This window comes from Delphinus delphis, chromosome 9, assembly GCF_949987515.2.
Source record: "Delphinus delphis chromosome 9, mDelDel1.2, whole genome shotgun sequence".
Classification (NCBI taxonomy): domain Eukaryota; kingdom Metazoa; phylum Chordata; class Mammalia; order Artiodactyla; family Delphinidae; genus Delphinus; species Delphinus delphis.
The window spans coordinates 67534211-67553985 of NC_082691.1; the positions used below are offsets into that span (position 1 = coordinate 67534211).

General features: G+C 38.5%; 1 protein-coding gene across 20 annotated transcripts in view; it reads left to right on the forward strand.

Moving 5' to 3' along the window:
* DNAJB9 (DnaJ heat shock protein family (Hsp40) member B9) overlaps positions 1–19775 on the forward strand; it is a 707453-nt gene that overhangs the window by 117921 nt on the left and 569757 nt on the right. The gene's annotated exons all lie outside the window — the stretch shown is intronic.

Here is a 19775-nt window from a genome sequence, read left to right on the forward strand (position 1 = left end):
TCCTAGTGGCCCTGGGACCACTCAGAGCAGAATCTGAACATCTTCAATTAGATGAACTTTTAAAGTTTCTTTTGGATATAATGTCCTCTTGGGAAAACACAAGTTTTTCCATTTTTTGTTTCTGTGTTTAGTTGACAAATAACACTAAATTCTGCTTCCACTTTCTGTTTTGGTTAATAGTAACCTAACTAGACTAAACTGATGGGAATCCAATGATATTTTATCTTCTTTTCCAAGAGATCTGCATTTGAAAACATCAAGTTCCCAGGAGTCTGACCAAATTGCAGTCTAGGATCTGTGTCAAACACACTTGTAATTACTTTTGTGGAAGAATCTTTGCTATCTATCTGCTTTTAATGATAGAACTATTGTTACTGTCCCTTAGAGGTTTGAGTTGAATTTTATTCTTAACTCTGCATGTGTGCATTTGTGCTCTGTAAGTACATGTGTATGTGTGTGTGTAAAATGACTAATATCTATAGAAATGGTCAATAACACATTTGATGAGGGTCTTCTTTCAGCTCTATGGTGAAATCTATTTATTTGTTAGCTAATGGTTTTAAGCCTATCTTAAAGTATTATTAAACAAAAATGTTGACTGTTTTTTTATCAGTGAGCATCCCAGCAGGAAATAGATGGGTTATTTAAAGGGAGTAATAAATAAAGGCAGGTATGTGGAGCAAGGCATAGCCCAATAACTACCTGAGAGCCAGTAACAGTGGGGTGTCATCACTATCTGTAGGCCTGAGGAACCAAAAGGAGGAAGTAGTTACCAGAGCCTAGAGATAGAAAGGCATCTGGAGAAGGCTGTCTGAAAGGAGCTGTGACCTGTGATTGAGGGATATTGCTAACCCACAGCTACCCCGCAGGAAGGGAATAGGGAGAGAAGTAACCCAATTTCTCTCTGCTCCCTCTGTTCCATCTTCAGGGAATTCTGAGTAACCAACCTCAAATGAAAGCCAGAGGGCAAAGGAGTCTATTTACATAATCCATGCCCGTCAGGCTATGGGGTCTAGAATATGAAGAGAAAGGTAGAGACTTGATTTGGAAGGGTAAATACAGTATCCAGCCCACTGACCATGGGTCTTTGTTGTGAAATTCAAGAGTATTTGTAAATATTAGAGTAATTAGTGCTCATGGTTAAAGAACTAATCATTTATTTAGGGTGTTCTATCTTATAGAAGAGTATTCTTATAAAAAATAAAAATATAAAGGCTATAAAAATATAAAGACTCTGGTTCTCTGCCCAATATGATAGCAAGCAGCCCACGTGGCTATTTAAATTAAGTTTAGTTGAAATTAAATAAAGTTATAAATTCGGTTCCTCAGTTACACTAGCTTCATTTCATGTGGCTGGCGGCTACTGTACTGGACAGTACAGACAGAGGGCATTTCCACCATTGCTGAAAGTTTGGTTGGATAGCACTGCTGTAGTTAATTCATTCCTCATTGCCCAATTTCTTTCCTTTGTTCCAACTAAAAATGAAAGTGAAATGACTTTTGGAATTATTCATTTTTCCTAAACTCCTAGACCCCCATAGTAGTATTACTGTCAGATATTAAAATATCTTATTCTGAGTGAGTTAGAGTTATTTGGGTGCATGCAAAAAAAAAAAAAAAAAAATCAGCTCTGGCCAGCTCAAGGGAAAAAAGAATATATTGAAAGGATCTAGTGGAGTTCTAGAAGGGGAATAGAAGGTGAAGGGAGACTGAAGAACCAAGAACGCAGAAAATCCAGGAGTTAAGGAAACATGAACTTCTAGACTCTCATTAGATGCTGAATGAAAGCTGAGCCTCTTCTTTTCTTGTTGCTCACAGAGAGGGTCCAATGTATTACCAGATGCCTGTACCTTGACTAGGGGAAAGTATGGTACCTTGATATATGGGTCCATTAAGGCTACACACAGTGAAAAGTGTCATTCTCCAAAGGAAATCTGGTTTTCTAGTACCAAGAAAAGGTGGCATGGATGGAAATACTCTCAACCCCCAAAGTTGTTCAATACAGTCCAACCTTTGGCTACTTAATATCTACATATGTCTTTCCTATACATAATGCATACATTCTCAACAGGGATGATATTCCTCCCAAAGGGGTAAAATTTGTTTTTTGGCGGAAGAAATGTTAGATATTTATGGTAGGCTGAATAACAGTTCCGTAAAGATGTGCACGTCCTGGTCCCCAGAACATGTGACTGTTACCTTACATGGTAAAAGAGACTTTGAGAATATGACTGAGTTAAGGATTTTGAGGTGGGGAGATTATCTTGCGTTATCTGAGTGGGCCCGGTGTAATCACAGAGTCCTTATAAGAGGGAAGCAAGAGGATCAGAGTCAGCAGTAGGAGATGTGATAACAGAAGCAAGAGATTTGAAGATGTGATGCTGCTGGTTTTGAAGATGGAGGAAGGAGGCCATGAACCAAGGAATGCAGGCAGCCTTTAGAATCTGGAAAAGACAAGGAAATGGCTTCTCCCCTTAGAGTCTTCAGAACAAATGCAGGCCCGCTAACATCTTGACTTTAGTCCAGTGAAACTGATTTCAGTTGACGTCCAGAACTGTAAGAGAAAAAAGTTGTAAAAGCTGTTAAGAAAGAAAAAAGCTGTTAAGTTGTGGTAGTTTATGCATGAGTAGGAAACAAATACAGTACGTCAATAGTTTGTGGTTCTCCATAGCTCAACCCCACGTAACAAAGTCTTATTCCTTACTATTTAATTTTTCTCATTAAGGAGAATTTAAATTTAATTTTTCTCTTTGGGAGAGGTAATAATAAAAGGTTGAGAAACTCTGATAATAGAGTTTCAAGAATCCTCCTTTTACATTATTTGCAGCCTAAACTCTATTCATCCCTTTCCCAAAGGAACATAGCCTATAGTTGTGGTCAGCTCCTGTGTCTCACTCCATGTATGAGACATCTGGATGATGTTTTATTCCTCATGGTTTTCCTATGATCAATCCATGCTGATATTACACACTATGGACAAAATGGCAAGGCTAATCATCATCACTAAACTCCATTTACAATATTGTAAGTGTAGGAAGCCACTAGGAAAGCGAAAGGAAATGATTAAAAGAAAAATGACTCAGCAATTAAAGGGATATGAGTGAGGGTTAAAATTTCTATTTCTTACATTTATTATTTCTTCTGTACTACCCATTCTAGTTCCTTTTGCCATTGGTTGTTTGCCCAGCGATATGCTCCAAACATTCATTCTTTAAATATCTGAAACCCTGGTGATCCTTCATTAATTTTTTTTTGTTTTTTTGGGTTTTTTTTTTGCGGTACGTGGGCCTCTCACTGTTGTGGCCTCTCCCGTTGCGGAGCACAGGCTCCAGATGCGCAGGCTCAGCAGCCATGGCTCACGGGCCCAGCCGCTCCGCAGCATGTGGGATCTTCCCGGACCGGGGCACAAACCCGTGTCCCCTGCATCGGCAGGTGGACTCTCAACCACTGCGCCACCAGGGAAGCCCCTTCATTAATTTTTTAAAACAGCTTTATCAAGGTATAATTGAAATATAAAAAATAACTACACATGTTTAATGCATATGAGTTTGGACATATGCACACACCCTTGAAACTATCACCACAATCAAGGTAATAAACATATCCAGCATGACTCCAAAAGTTTCCTTCTGTCTCTATTTTATGTGGGTGGTAAGAGCATGTAACGTGAGATCTACTCTGAATAAATTTTTAAGTGCACAATACCCTGTTGTCAACCATAGTCATTAGGTTGTACAGTAGATCTCTAGAAACTTATTCATCTCACATAACTGAAACTTTATGCCCATTGAACAACTTCCCATTTCTTCTTTGCCTCACCCCCTGGCAACCACCATTCTATTCTCTGCTGCCACAAGTCTGACTACTTTAAATACCTCTTATAAGTGGAATCATACAGTATTTGGCTTATTTCACTTAACATAATGTTCTCTAAGTTCATCTATACTGTTGCAAATGATAGGATTTCCTTCTTTTGAAAGGTTGAATAATATTCCACTGTATGTATATATTATCTTTTTTTTATCCATTCATTTGTCTATGGACATTTGGTTTGTTTCTGTATTTTGGTTATTGTGAATAATGCTGCATTGAACATGGGGGTGAAGATACCTCTTCAAAATACTAATTTTAATTTACCCAGAAGTGGGATTGCTGGATCATATAGTAGTTCAATCTTTAATTTTTTGAGGAACATCCACATTGTTTTCCATAGTGGCTACACCATGTTACTTTCCCCGCAACAGAGTACAGGTGTCCCGATTTCTCCACATCCCCTGTGACATTTATCTTTTTTTTTTTTTTGATAATTGCCATCCTAACAGGTATGAGGTTTTATTGTGATTTTTGACTTGCATTTCCCTGATCATTAGTGATGTTGAGCACCTTTTCTATACTTTGTGACCATTTAAGTGTCTTCTTTGGAAAAATGTCTGTTCAGGTCCTTTGCCCATCCATTAAATCAAGTTCCTAGTTTTTATCACTAACCATGGTTATAAAAGAACGTGTCCCAGGGAATTACCTGGGTTCCAGGTGTTATCCTTGAATGCATTTAATAGTAGTAGACACTTCAGGATCTTGGTTAACACTGTAACACCTGCTTTTGCCTATTTTCCCAGTGGCATGAGGATCCCTGCATGGTCAAGTAGCAGTCTTAATTTCCGTTGCAGTGAATTGTTGTTGGATGCCTGTTGTAGAAATTCCTTTCTTGTATAGCAATTTGCTCTTTTATGTGGTGAAAGCCTCTAAACTACTCAGATATGTGGGGCTAGGAACAAAGCACATTGTGGGTGGGTCATTATGTGTGATTGGGAGAAAACTTTTCGAAGAGTTTGACTTTTAAAAGGCAATGACATTTTTAGGAACTGGGGTGAGATGATCAGCTTTGCATTTAGAACGTAGGACTGTATTTAATTTGCTATATGAATTATTCTCTGTTTAGTTAGTTGATGATCAGTATACCTCAAAATAAGATTTGCATTTACTCTGCCAGTCCTCTGGAGCTGATACCAATCTGGAACCACCATAAGTTCAATTTTTCTCCTGAGGACTTTTTTCAGATCACTGAGATAGAGTGAACTCAGATTGCAAACGTGGTTTAGGAATGGCTTATGTTTGTGAATTACTAGGGTAAATACATATTTTTTCCCTTCCGAGAGAGCTTAGTTGGCACAGATGAATTTCTTTTCTGCTCCATTCTGTGCAGTGGGGTTTATGTCTCACTCACCCTTACATGGTGGGTGCAGCAGGGACCACTTATCAAATAACCCACCTTGAGGGGCCCTGGGCTTTATGTTACATCCCCTATTTCCTGATCTGGTGCCAAGTAGAAGCTGAAGGTTTCACAACTTCAATAAAAATCTTCAGGTCAAAAGTCAGCCTTGGCTCTCTTTTATTTCCTAGAGCTCCTGGTTACTGTTGAGGCTTGACATCTTTATACTTTTTTGTTCTCTCAGTGATGCATTTAAAAAATAATTAAAACATTTTATATGATATTTTATCTTATTCAAACAGTTTGTTCAGGGTATCTAGTCTGCCATACTGTCAAATGTAGAAGTCCTTCTACCTTTATTTCAAAGGTAAAGAAACATAGATTCAGAGTTGCCATGACTTTCCTAAGATCATACAGCTCTTTTGAACAACCACATATGCACTGTTAGATACTAATTTTAAAACAAGACCGGGGCTTCCCTGGTGGCGCAGTGGTTGAGAGTCCGCCTGCTGGTGTAGGGGATGCGGGTTCGTGCTCCGGTCCGTGAAGATCCCACATGCCGCGGAGCGGCTGGGCCGGTGAGCCATGGCCGTTGAGCCTGCGCGTTCGGAGCCTGTGCTCCACAACGGTAGAGGCCACAACAGTGAGAGGCCCGCGTACCGGCGCGGGGGGGGGGGGGGAAGATAAGACCAAAATCTGACTTCCTGACAATTCCTGGAACCTTGTTTTTACCTCTGTACTTAAAAGATCAATGTCTTAATCAAAGCTGATTTTTTTTTTTTTTTTTTTGCGGTATGCGGGCCTCTCACTGTTGTGGCCTCTCCCATTGCGGAGCACAGGCTCTGGACGTGCAGGTTCAGCGGCCATGGCCCACGGGCCCAGCTGCTCCGCGGCACGTGGGATCTTTTCGGACTGGGGCACGAATGCGTGTCCCCTGCATCAGCAGGCGGACCCTCAACCACTGCGCCACCAGGGAAGCCCCTCAAAGCCGATTTGACTGTACAACGTAGAACCTATTAAAAATATGCTAAACCAGGGACTTCCCTGGTGGTGCAGTGGTTAAGACTCTGTGCTCCCAATGTAGGGGGCCCGGGTTTGATCCCTGGGCCGGGAACTTGAGCCCACATGCATGCTGCAAGTAAGAGTTTGCATGCCACAACTAAGGAACTGGTGAGCTGCAACTAAGGAGCCCGTGAGCTGCAACTAAGGAGCTCACCTGCCGCAACTAAGGAGCACATGTGCCACAACTAAGAAGCCGACAAGCCACAACTAAGGAGTACTCCTGCCACAACTAAGACCCGACACAAGCAAATAAATAGATAAATTAATTTTAAAAAATATGCTAAACCAAAAGGAACATTTGGGTGGTCTTAGAGAGCCCAAAGTTAGGATGTACAGTGTGACCTCAGGAGAGGTTGTCATTGGATGTGAAAAATGATCCAAATTCAAGGCAGTCATTCTCTCTGTCTCTCCCACCTACAGGGTCTCCTGTCTCTACAATTCTCTTGCACCCACTTCATTCTCTCATTTTTTCTGTTGACTGACTTTTTGTACTTCATTTAGCATAAGGTGAAAAATAACCATTCTCATCCCTTTTAGGTTATCTCACAACTAAAATATTCATCAGAGACTGACTGGGTTCTCCCAGTTCTAACTTCAAAATGATGATCAGAATGAGATGATGTAACTCATTCAGCTTGGATGTTTTCTTCCAATTAGCTTTGGCCAGAGTGTCATCTTGGGGTATGACAGCAGACTTTATGAGACTGGGGTATGGACATATTATTTAAAGAGAGAGAATAAGGAGGAAATGATTAGAAAGAATATATATCCATCTCTAGTACCACTAGGAAAACAAAGAAACAAATAAATTTTTTACTGTGGAATTTTGGGGCATGCCAATAACTTGGGTGCCTAAAATAATGGGACGGATTGTTTCCCCTTTTGTCAAATAAAAATAAGACAAAAAATCTTTGTCTTCATACTTACGCTTTGTTTATGTAATATGCTTGTTAGAGTGACATTTATTTCCTTTCCAAGGTCAGTCCGAAAGTCATTAAACATGGTTTAATGCATTATTCCAGCCAGTGCGTGCCAAATATAGGATGCAAAAGAATGACCTTTTTGAGCTTGACTCCTTGTAGAGATGGTTGCCAAGAAGTAGTCAGCTTACAGGTAGATTTAATGAATGGAACAATCCATCATGAATAGGACAAGATCTACTTGAAATTGCTACTGATTGTGAGCCTATTTCAGATGCTTTATTTACCTAAGAATTCATAGAATCAGTTCTTTTCTTGGTTTATTTAATTTCTTGCAGTCATTCCCAGATGTGAAATACAGACTCTTTGAATACTGGGTAGAGAAAAGAAGATAATTGCAAATTGTTCGTGTGTGTGTGTATGTGTTTGTGTAGGACGGAGAATTATTTTAAACAATTAAGGGAAATATCTTCTAAGCATTAGAAAACTAGATCGTCAGGAGATGTTTTGAGAATATACATTAAAAAACTTTTTTAAATTTAATTGTATTAATTTTTTTATACAGCAGGTTCTTATTAGTCATCAGTTTTATACACATCAGTGTATACATGTCAATCCCAATCGCCCAGTTCATCACACCACCCCCCGCCACTTACCCGTCTTGGTGTCCATACGTTTGTTCTCTACATTTGTGTCTCAATTTCTGCCTTGCAAACCAGTTCATCTGTACCATTTTTCTAGGTTCCACATATATTCGTAAATATACGATATTTGTTTTTCTCTTTTGGACTTACTTCACTCTGTATGACAGTCTCTAGATCCATCCACCTCACTACAAATAACTCAGTTTCATTCCTTTTTATGGCGGAGAAATATTCCATTGTATATATGTACCACATCTTCTTTATCCATTCATCTATCGATGGGCATTTAGGTTGCTTCCATGACCTGGCTATTGTAAATAGTGCTGCAATGAACATTGGGGTGCATGTGTCTTTTTGAATTATGGTTTTCTCTTGGTATATGCCCAGTAGTGGGATTGCTGGATGATATGGTAATTCTATTTTTAGTTATTTAAGGAACCTCCATACTGTTCTCCATAGTGGCTGTATCCATTTACATTCCCACCAACAGTGCAAGAGGGCTCCCTTTTCTCCACACCCTCTCCAGCATTTCTTGTTTGTAGATTTTCTGATGATGCCCATTCTAACTGGTGTGAGGTGATGCCTCATTGTAGTTTTGATTTGCATTTCTCTAATAATTAGTGATGTTGAGCATCTTTTCATGTGCTTCTTGGTCATCTGTATGTCTTCTTTGGTGAAATGTCTGTTTAGGTCTTCTGCCCATTTTTGTATTGGGTTGTTTTTTTTTTTTAATATTGACATGCATGACCTGTTTATATATTTTGGAGATTAATCCTTTGTCCGTTGATTCATTTGAAAATATTTTCTCGCATTCTGAGGGTTGCCTTTTCGTCTTGTTTATGGTTTCCTTTGCTGTGCAAAAGCTTTGAAGTTTCATTAGGTCCCAATTGTTTTATTTTAGTTTTTATTTCCATTACTGTAGGAGGAGGTACAAAAAAGATCTTGCTGTGATTTATGTCAAAGAGTGTTCTTCCTATGTTTTCCTCTAAGAGTTTTATAGTGTCCAGTCTTACATTTAGGTCTCGAATCCATTTTGACTTTATTTTTGTGTATGGTGCTAGGGGGTGTTCTAATTTCATTCTTTTACATGTAGCTGTCCAGTTTCCCCAGCACCACTTATTGAAGAGACTGTCTTTTCTCCATTGTATATCCTTGCCTCCTTTGTCATAGAATAGTTGACCATAGGTGCGTGGGTTTATCTCTGGGCTTTCTATCTTATTCCATTGATCTATGTTTCTGTTTTTGTGCCAGTACCATATTGTCTTGATTACTGTAGCTTTATAGTATAGTCTGAAGTCAGGGAGTCTGATTCCTCCAGCTCCGTTTTTTTTCCCTCAAGACCGCTTTGGCTATTTGGAGTCTTTTGTGTCTCCATACAAATTTTAAGATTTTTTGTTCTAGTTCTGTAAAAAATGCCATTGGTAATTTGATAGGGATTGCTTGAATCTGTAGATTGCTTTGGGTAGTATTGTCATTTTCACAGTATTGATTCTTCCAATCCAAGAACATGGTATATCTCTCCATCTGTTGGTATCATCTTTAATTTCTTTCATCAGTGTCTTAGAGTTTTCTGCATACAGGTCCTTTGTCTCCCTAGGTAGGTTTATTCCAAGGTATTTTATTCTTTTGGTTTCAATGGTAAATGAGAGTGTTTCTTTAATTTTTCTTTCAGATTTTTTATCATTAGTGTATAGGAATGCAAGAGATTTCTGTGCATTAATTAATTTCCTCCAGCTTTACCAAATTCATTGATTAGCTCTAGTAGTTTTCTGGTGGCATCTTTAGGATTCTCTGTGTATAGTATCATATCATCTGCAAACAATGACACTTTTATTTCTTCTTTTCCAATTTGTGTTCGTTTTATGTCTTTTTCTTCTCTGATTGCCGTGGCTAGGACTTCCAAAACAATGTTAAATAATAGTTGTGAGAGTGGACATCCTTGTCTTGCTCCTGATCTTAGAGGAAATGCTTTCAGTTTTTCACCATTGAGAATGATGTTTGCTGTGGGTTTGTCATATATGGCCTTTATTATGTTGAGGTAGGTTCCCTCTATGCCCACTTTCTGGAGAGTTTTTATCATAAATCAGTGTTGAATTTTGTCAAAAGCTTTTTCTACATCTATTGAGATGATCATATGGTTTTTATTCTTCAGTTTGTTAATATGGTGTATCACATTGATTGATTTGTGTATATTGAAGAATCCTTGCATCCCTGGGATAAATCCCACTTGATCATGGTGTATGATCCTTTTAATGTGTTGTTGGATTCTGTTTGCTAGTATTTTGTTGAGGATTTTTGCATCTATATTCATCAGTGATATTGGTCTGTAATTTTCTTTTTTTGTAGTATCTTTGGCAGGTCTTTGTATCAGGGTGATGGTGGCCTCATAGAATGAGTTTGGGAGTGTTCCTTCCTCTGCAATTTTTTGGAAGAGTTTGAGATGGATGGGTGTTAGCTCTTCTCTAAATGTTTGATAGAATTCACCTGTGAAGTCATCTGGTCCTGGACTTTTGTTTGTTGGAAGATTTTTCTCACAGTTTCATTTCATTACTTATTATTGGTCTGTTCATATTTTCTATTTCTTCCTGGTTCAGTCTTGGAAGGTTATACCTTTCTAAGAATTTGTCCATTTCTTCCAGGTTGTCCATTTTATTGGCATAGCGTTGCTTGTAGTAGTCTCTTAGGATGCTTTGTATTTCTGCGGTGTTTGTTGTAACTTCTCCTTTTTCATTTCTAATTTTATTGATTTGAGTCCTAACCCTCTTTTTTTGATGATTCTGGCTAATGGCTTTTCAATTTTGTTTATCTTCTCAAAGAAACAGCTTTTAGTTTTATTCATCTTTGCTATTGTTTTTTGGTTTCTATTTCATTTATTTCTTCTCTAATCTTTATGATTTCTTTCCTTCTGCTAACTTTGGGTTTTCTTTATTCTTCTTTCTCTAGTTCCTTTAGGTGTAAGGTTAGATTGTTTGGTTGAGATTTTTCTTGTTTCTTGAGGTAGGCTTGTATAGCTATAAACTTCCCTCTTAGAACTGCTTTTGCTGCATCCCATAGGTTTTGGATCGTCATGTTTTCATTGTCATTTGTCTCTAGGTATTTTTTGATTTACTCTTTGATTTCTTCAGTGATCTCTTGGTTATTTAGTAATGCATTGTTTAGCCTCCATGTGTTTGAGTTTTTTATGTTTTTTTCCCTTGTAATTCATTTCTAATCTCCTATCGTTGTGGTCAGAAGAGATGCTTGATATGATTTCAAATTTCTTAACTTTACTGAGGCTTGATTTGTGACCCAAGATCTGCTCTATCCTCAAGAATGTTCCGTACGCACTTGAGAAGAAAGTGTAATCTGCTGTTTTTGGATGGAATGTCCTATAAATATCAATTAAATCCATCTGGTCTATTATGTCATTTAAAGCTTCTGTTTCCTTATTTATTTTCATTTTAGATGATCTGTCCATTGGTGTAACTGAGGTGTTAAAATCCCCCACTATTATTGTGTTACTGTCGATTTCCTCTTTTTATTTATTTATTTATTTATTGCGGTACGGGGGCCTCTCACTGTTGTGGCCTCTCCCGTTGTGGAGCACAGGCTCCGGACGTGCAGGCTCAGCAGCCATGGATCACGGGCCCAGCTGCTCCGTGGCATGTGGGATCTTCCCGGACCAGGCACGAACCCGTTTCCCCTGCATCAGCAGGCGGACTCTCAACCCCTGTGCTACCAGGTTATCCCCGATTTCCTCTTTTATAGCTGTTAGCAGTTGCCTTACGTATTGAGGTGCTCCTATGTTGGGTGCATATACATTTATAATTGTTATATCTTCTTCTTGGATTGATCCCTTGATCATTATGTAGTGTCCTTCCTTGTCATTGTAACATTCTTTATTTTGCAGTCTATTTTATCTGATATGAGTATTGGTACTCCAGCTTTCTTTTGATTTCCATTTGCATGGAATTTCCTTTTCCATCCCCTCACTTTCAGTCTGAATGTGTCTGTAGGTCTGAAGTAGGTCTCTTGTAGACAGCATATATATGGGTCTTGTTTTTGTATCCATTCAGCAAGCCTGTGTCTTTTGGTTGGAGCACTTAATCTATTCATGTTTAAGGTAATTATCAATATGTATGTTCTTATGACCATTTTCTTAATTGTTGTGGGTTTTTTTTTTGTAGGTCCTTTTCTTCTCTTGTGTTTCCCACTTAGAGAAGTTCCTTTAGCATTTGTTGTAGAGCTGGTTTGGTGGTGCTGAATTCTCTTAGCTTTTGCTTGTCTATAAATCTGTTGATTTCTCCAACGAATCTGAATGAGATCCTTGCTGGGTAGAGTAATGTTGGTTGTAGGTTCTTCCCTTTCATCACTTTAAGTATATGATGCCACTCTCTTCTGGCTGGTAGAGTTTCTGATGAGAAATCAGCTCTTAACCTTATGGGAGTTCCCTTGTATGTTATTTGTCATTTTTCTCTTGCTGCTTTCAATAATTTTTCTTTGTCTTTAATTTTTGCCAATTTGATTACTATGTGTCTCAGCGTGTTTCTCCTTGGGTTTATCCTGTATGGGACTCTGTGCGATTCCTGGACTTGGGTAGCTATTTCATTTCCCACGTTAGGGAAATTTTCGAGTATAATCTCTTCAAATATTTTGTCGCGTCCTTTCTCTCTCTCTTCTCCTTCTGGGACCCCTATAATGCAAATGTTGTTGTGTTTAATGTTGTCCTAGACGTCTCTCAGGCTGTCTTCATTTCTTTGCATTCTTTTTTCTTTATTCTGTTCCACAGCAGTGAATTCCACCATTCTGTCTTCCAGGTCACTTATCTGTTCTTCTGCCTCAGTTATTCTGCTATTGATTACTTCTAGTTTATTTTTCATTTCAGTTATTGTATTGTTCATCTGTTTGTTTGTTCTTTAATTCTTCTAGGTCTTTGTTAAACATTTCTTGCATCTTCTCGATCTTTGCCTCCATTCTTTTTCTGAGGTCCTGCATCATCGTCACTATCATTATTCTGAATTCTGTTTCTGGAAGGTTGCCTAACTCCACTTCATTTAGTTGTTTTTCTGGGGTTTTATCTTGTTCCTTCATCTGGCACATAGCCCTCTGCCTTTTCATCTTGTCTATCTTTCTGTGAATGTGCTTTTTGTTCCAAAGGCTACAGGATTGTAGTTCTTGCTTCTGCTGTCTGCCTTCTGGAGAGAATATACATTTTTAATGTAAATGCAATGTAATGTAAAGAACACAAAAATAAGTTGTAAATTTAGAAGCTATTTTGAAAGTCTAAGATCAATAATACATCTAAACAAGGTTGGAGAAGGGAGAAGAAAACCTGGGATGGATCTCTCTCTTTTTGTTTCTGATGGGAATGGTAAGAGCATTGTAGAGAATTGGAAAAGAAATAAATGAAACAGTTTAAATTTGATGCAGTTTTTGTTGCAGAGATACTCTATCTACCCACTAATAGTGTCCAAGCTCCCAGTAGTTTCTGATTTTGTATTTGTCAATCAAATCAATTGATTGATCAATTCTCTAGTCCTTGAACCACATTGTGATGACCATCAAAATATACAATAAACCCATTTTGAATTGCTACAGATGGGGTTTTTCTGTATAACTTTTATCGGTTGTTTATGTGATGTTATATAATATAACTCTGGTAAAATAAGCTTAGGATAGTTTACATCCTGGGAAATGGTTGTGATTTTCAGGATTTTCCCCCCAGATATCATTTCTGGAGATAATCAACAAGTGTCTTTTTGAGAGCTTACGCACTCTCATAAAGAAAAGTGATAGAAATGTACTACGTTTCTAAGAAGTCAGGGACTGTATTATTCACCAATGTAGGTACCACTCTTAACTAATGTAGTTCCTGGCACAATATATGTGCTTAATTACTATTTGTTGGATGAGTGGACAAGGTACATGTTCTATTGGTTCCAAAGAGAATAAAGGACATGATATACTGTCTTAGACTTTTCATTTTATTTTGCAGGGTCTAATCAGGTGAATAAAATAAAAATAAATGTGATATCAAATTGATTTGTAATTCAGGCTTGGAAATCTAGGAGTTTCTGGGTCATAAAATGATGGTTAAGGTTGAATCTACATAATCTACATTAACTGCTAGTTCGTCCCTGAAAACTTATCCCGCTCATTGACATTAAAGGGAGAAAGAATTATGAACTGCAGCCTTCCTGGACACATAATTTATCTCTTTTCATATGGCATTTGCCTTGAATAGTGATGAGTATATTAAAAATATCATAAATAATGTCACAGAAGCCTGTTTTATTTTGGAATTTTAAAATCGAAAACTTAGGGAAGAAAGGATGCAATAGTGTAATGAATTCGGCTATGTAACAACATTTTTTAGTAAAATGAAAATAAAATTTTAATTATGAGGGAGACCTCTACATATTTTCTCATATAACTAGAACTGGAGAAAATGTCAGTTGATAATTTGGGATATCTTGCTCTTGATAGTCTGCTAGGTTGAATTGCTAAAGTGTAGGAATAATGTCCTATTCTTTTTTGAATTCCTAAGGCCTAACATAAAGTCTGGCCTCTCTCCCTCAAAAAGGGAAGTGGAGCTGATAATAGTAAATGCTATGCTAATCAGATAATCATGTGAACTTGGCTGAGAACCCACCCATTAAGGCCTTTGTGGACAGCTTATGAGTGAAAGCATCAAACTTCTTCAGAAATCACCTCAGACTTCCTCCTTTTCACTAATGAGATGTTACAGTGCATTGTTGCTTTAATAACTATTTGGACCATTTGAATAGCAAGAATGTCACCAAAATTATCATATAAAAATTCTATTTTCTACAGGGGCAAAAGGACAAAGCATTAAAGACTGAGGCTTAAATTTCAGTTTTGAATTGAATGTATCTTGAAACATGAGGCAATATCTCTTTGTCTGACTAAGGTAATATGTAAGCTGAAATACCTTTCATAGAATCTGGCTTGAAAAGTATAAGCCAATGACAGGCAATCAGTTCTTTTTCAACAAGAGATAAGAACATAGTTAAAAGCCTTAATGTTGATGAGAAATGGGCTTGCTGGTGCTTTAGGGGACAAAATGGGCTGTTTGTAGGAAAAGAGCTTTCAGTTTTCAGGGAAATTTTAAGTAAAATAAGATGTCACCGAAACAAAGTATTATGGAACGTTAAATCTCTGGTTAGATCAATAGGCTCAAATATTGTTTCTCCCTGGCTCCTCTTTACTGTCCCTACAGATTAAGTGATACTCAGTTTTATAATTACTCACTTCTCTCTTGTACATGTGCCATTGACCTCTGTATCCAGCATTGACATTTCCAACCACCTTGTGATTCATAGATACACATTCCTGGTGGACATCTTCACTTGGATGTCACACGTAGCCTGAAATTAATATCACAGTCTTCTTCCTTTTCCCAAGTGCTACCCAGCAATGGCACCTCTTCAAGTGTTAATGATATCACCATTCATCCCGTTGCTGAAGACAGAAAACTGGGAGTTACCCTGGACAGGGCTGCTGTTTGAGGTGCTTTTGGGAAAATCAGAAAGTGTTGACATTCCTCTGTGCATATATAGACTCTACTTGATAAGCAAAGCTCAGGTGGGATTCCATTTCGCATTTCCCCCCTCAGTTCAGAACATGGCATGCATAAATATATGAGACAATCTTCATTCTAGATTCTTCTACTTTTTAAATTTAAAAATTTTTTTATTATTTTATTTTTGGCTGCATTGGGTCTTTGTTGCTGCACATGGGCCCTCTCTAGTTTGCCGCGAGCAGGGGCCACTCCTCGTCGTGGTGCACACACTTCTCACTGTGGTGGCTTCTCTTGTTGCGGAGCACGAGCTCTAGGCGCGTGGGCCTCAACAGCTGTGGCACGCGGGCTCAGTAGTTGTGGCTCTTGGGCTGTAGAGCACAGGCTCAGTAGTTGTGGCACACAGGCCTATTTGCTCTGCAGCATGTGGGATCTTCCAGGACAAGGGATTGAACCCATGTCCCCTGCACTGGCAGGCAGACCCCCAACCACTGCACCACCAGGGAAGTCCCTCTTTTACCTCTTAATCTACATATCTGATTAATTTTCAACACCTAAATATCCTGTGATCTACAACTCCTTTTTCTTTTCTGCTTCGTTGTCTATTAAACTTAATATTTAATACAGAAAACTGTATCTTATGCATGTATGTGTACTATAATAATATAGATAACACCAGTGAACCTACCACCTTCCCAAGAACCAGAACATTATTGGTATTTTGCCCTGTGCTTTTTGTTTCTTACTTATCACTTAAACTTCTTTTTTTTTTTTTTTATTGGAGTATAGTTGCTTACAATGTTGTGTTAGTTTCTGCTTTACAGCAAAGTAAATTAGTTATACATATACATATATCCACTCTTTTTTAGATTTCCTTCCCATTTAGGTCACCACAGATCACTGAGTAGAGTTCCCTGTGCTATATAGTAGGTTCTCATTAGTTATCTATTTTTCAATACATAGTAGTGTATATGTGTCAACCCCAATCTCCCAGTCCATCCCACACCCCCTCTTCCCACCTTGGTAACCATAAGTTTGTTCTCTACATCTGTGGCTCTATTTCTGCTTTGCAAATAAGGTCACCTCTACCAATTTTCTACATTCCACATATAAGCGTTATTATATATTTGTTTTTCTCTTTCTGACTTACTTTACTCTGTATGACAATCTCTAGGTCCATCTATGTCTCTGCAAATGGCATTATTTCGTTCCCTTTTATGGCTGAGTAATATTCCATTGTATATATGCACCACACCTTTTTTATCCATTCCTCTGTTGATGGACATTTAGGTTGTTTCCATGTACTGGCTATTGTAAATAGGGCTGCAAGGAACGTCAGGGTGCATGCATCCTTTCAAATTATAGTTTTCTCTGGATATGTGCCTAGAAGTGGGATTGCTGGGTCATATGGTAGCTGTATTTTCAGTTTTGTAAGGAACCTCCATACTGTTCTCCATAGTGGCTGTACCAATTTACATTCCCACCAACAGTGTAGGAGGGTCCCCTTTACTCCACACCCTCTCCAGCATTTATTATTTGTAGATTTTTTGATGATGGTCATTCTGACTGGTATGAGGTGATACCTTATTGTAGTTTTGATTTGCATTTCTCTAATGATTAGTGATGTTGAGCATCTTTTCATGTGTTTGCAAGATCTTTTTCAATCCACCACCCAGATTAATGAAAATAAAAACAAAAATAATCAAATGGGACCTAATTAAACTTAAAACCTTTTGCATAGCAAAGGAAACCATAAACAAAACGAAAAGACAACCCTCAGAATGGAAGAAAATATTTGCAAATGAAGCAACTGACAAGGGATTAATCTGCAAAATATACAAACAGCTCATGTAGCTCAATATCAAAAAAACAAACAACCCAATCAAAAAATGGGCAGAAGACCTAAATAGACATTTCACCAAAGAAGACATACGGATGGCCAACAAACACTTAAACTATTGCTAAAGCCGCCTAGTTAGATTTCAACTCCCCAGTATGCCCAGATCCATCCATGTACCACACCACCACACATTTAACTTTTTCACTCTCCTGCTTAAAACTCTTCTATAGATTTCCATTCCTTAGAGAAGAACCTCTAAGTTGCTCAGCATGGCAGAGAAAGATGTTCAAGTTCTATCCCCTATGGGGCAAAAGCCCCATCTTTTGCCATTTCATAGTTTAGGCAGAACTAAGGTGGTTCCTCAAATAGCTCATTCCACTGTTTGCTCTGCATGAAGCACTGCTTCCTTCTGCTTTGTCCAGTCAGTCCTTTCCAATTTTATTGAAGTTATCTCTCTGAGTCTGTCTCCATTCCTAGACACTTATTTGAAGACAACATATATATCTCATTTATTTTTTATTTCTAATCCAGTTTTTGGGTCATTGCAGGTTTTCAAATATTTGAATCAAAATGATTAAGAAGGAAGTTTATCTTAATATTTTTTGGGGTGACACCAAACCTTTATTCTAAATTTTTGTTTTCAGTTCAACTGGTCATCTAGACATTTGTTATGGATGCCTTTCAATGTACATTTTATAATTCTTTGCCATTGTATAAACATGGCATCTGAATTACCTTAAGGAAATTTCTTAATGTGAAACGGGGACTCTGACAGTTAAGAGTCAGACAGTAGTGTTGATTTTTCCCTCCACTCCAACATAGTTAAATGAGTGAACCCAGAGGATTTGCTTGGTATCATGTAAACATAGCTTACATGACTGTTGTCCCAGGGCAATCTTGGGTGAGGTTTTAGAAGTTTCCTTAGCACCCATGTATCTTCCCTTTTGTTTCCTTCTTTGATCTCTGGCACGCCCCTCTTCCCCTTCCTGATTCCTACCTGCTGTTCAGGATCAGCTGAGGCTCCCATCAGCTCTGTGCTCCCAGAGCAATTTCATTTGTTGCAGTTTTCTCTCCATATTCTCTGTCTTCAAACCTGCTCTTCTTCCAGGGCCACCATTTATTTATTTATTTATTTTAAATTTTTTCAAATATTTATTTATTTAGGCTGCACCAGGTCTTAGTTGTGGCACGTGGGATCTTCATTGCGGCGTGTGGGCTATTTAGCTGCGGCATGCAGGCTTCTTAGTTGCAGCATGTGGGCTTCTTAGTTGCAGCATGCATGCAGGATCTAATTCCACGATCAGGGATCAAACCCGGGCCGCCTGCATTGGGAGGGCAGAGTCTTACCCACTGGACCACCAGGGAAGTCCCAAAACATTAGAGATATTTTTGATAACTGAGTTTTGCCTGCATGATATTTTCCAGTGTTTCATTGGGAAGGGGCTGCTCTCCTCATCATTTTCTCCCCTGTTGGGATAGACCAATCCACAAATACATACCTTTGCATTCGTTGGGCCATGGATATGCCTTTCTAGGGATAATTGCTGTTCATCATCACTGTGTGCTGGGGAAGGTGAGTGAGGGGGAAGGAAGATCTTCCATGTAGGCAGCAGCAAACCACCATCACAAGTAAGGTAAAGACTGCAAGGAGTCCTATAGGCAGGATTCACTCTGAGGTTTCCCAGTTCACACAGCTAGTCCTAGGGTTATCTATCTTGCATATCCACACAGTTCTCCAAGAATACTTCACGGTGGGTGTCTCTTAGTGAGTTATGGATGTCTCTTCTCTTTCCAGGTGAAAGCCACTACAGAGCAGTGAAAACTTAGGAGTTCCCTTTCGGGCTATCGTAGTCCTAAATGGTACCTGTGATTTGGAGAGGAGTCAGTAGTACTTAGTTTTTAGTGCTTTTTGGTGTGGCTGTGGCTTCTTAGCTTTTAGTACTTTTGATGTGGCTGTGACTTGTCTCCAATCTCCAGGAAGGCTTGCGATGAAATATGCGTATCCACATGGGTGGTCTGGTACAAAGTACAGCAGTGGGAGCAGGGCCACCATTTTTAACTGGCTGTCAGGAGGGAGGCAGTCTCATTAAATTAATTCATTTAGTATATGAATAACTGTTACTTAACTTCATCTGTGGACTTTCTCAAGTATCTTTACCTTAAGGTAAAGAAGCTTGAATGATGCATTGTATTTAGTGGGTAGTGAGTGCATCTTTATAGTTTTCTAATCATACCAAATAATGCACGTGCCTATTCCTTTCCCCACAAATCAGCCTTGCTTGGATGTAAAAATCCTCAAATTGATCCTTTCATAAAAGAAAGCTTTATACATATTATTTAGAGGCAAAGTCAAACAGATGTACAGAGCATTTCAAAATCAACTTGGGTGATTATTATCTGTGGATGTCAGCCATAAGAGCAAAATTTTAGCCTCTTTCGGCATTGTTAAACTTACAAGAAACAGGCTTAGTTTTTGACCTCCCTTTCCATTTCTACAACAATCTCATACTATGAGAAAGCTTGGTTAGTAATGTAGTTTCTCTTTTCTTCAGTCCTAATGCATACCATGGTGGTAAGGGAT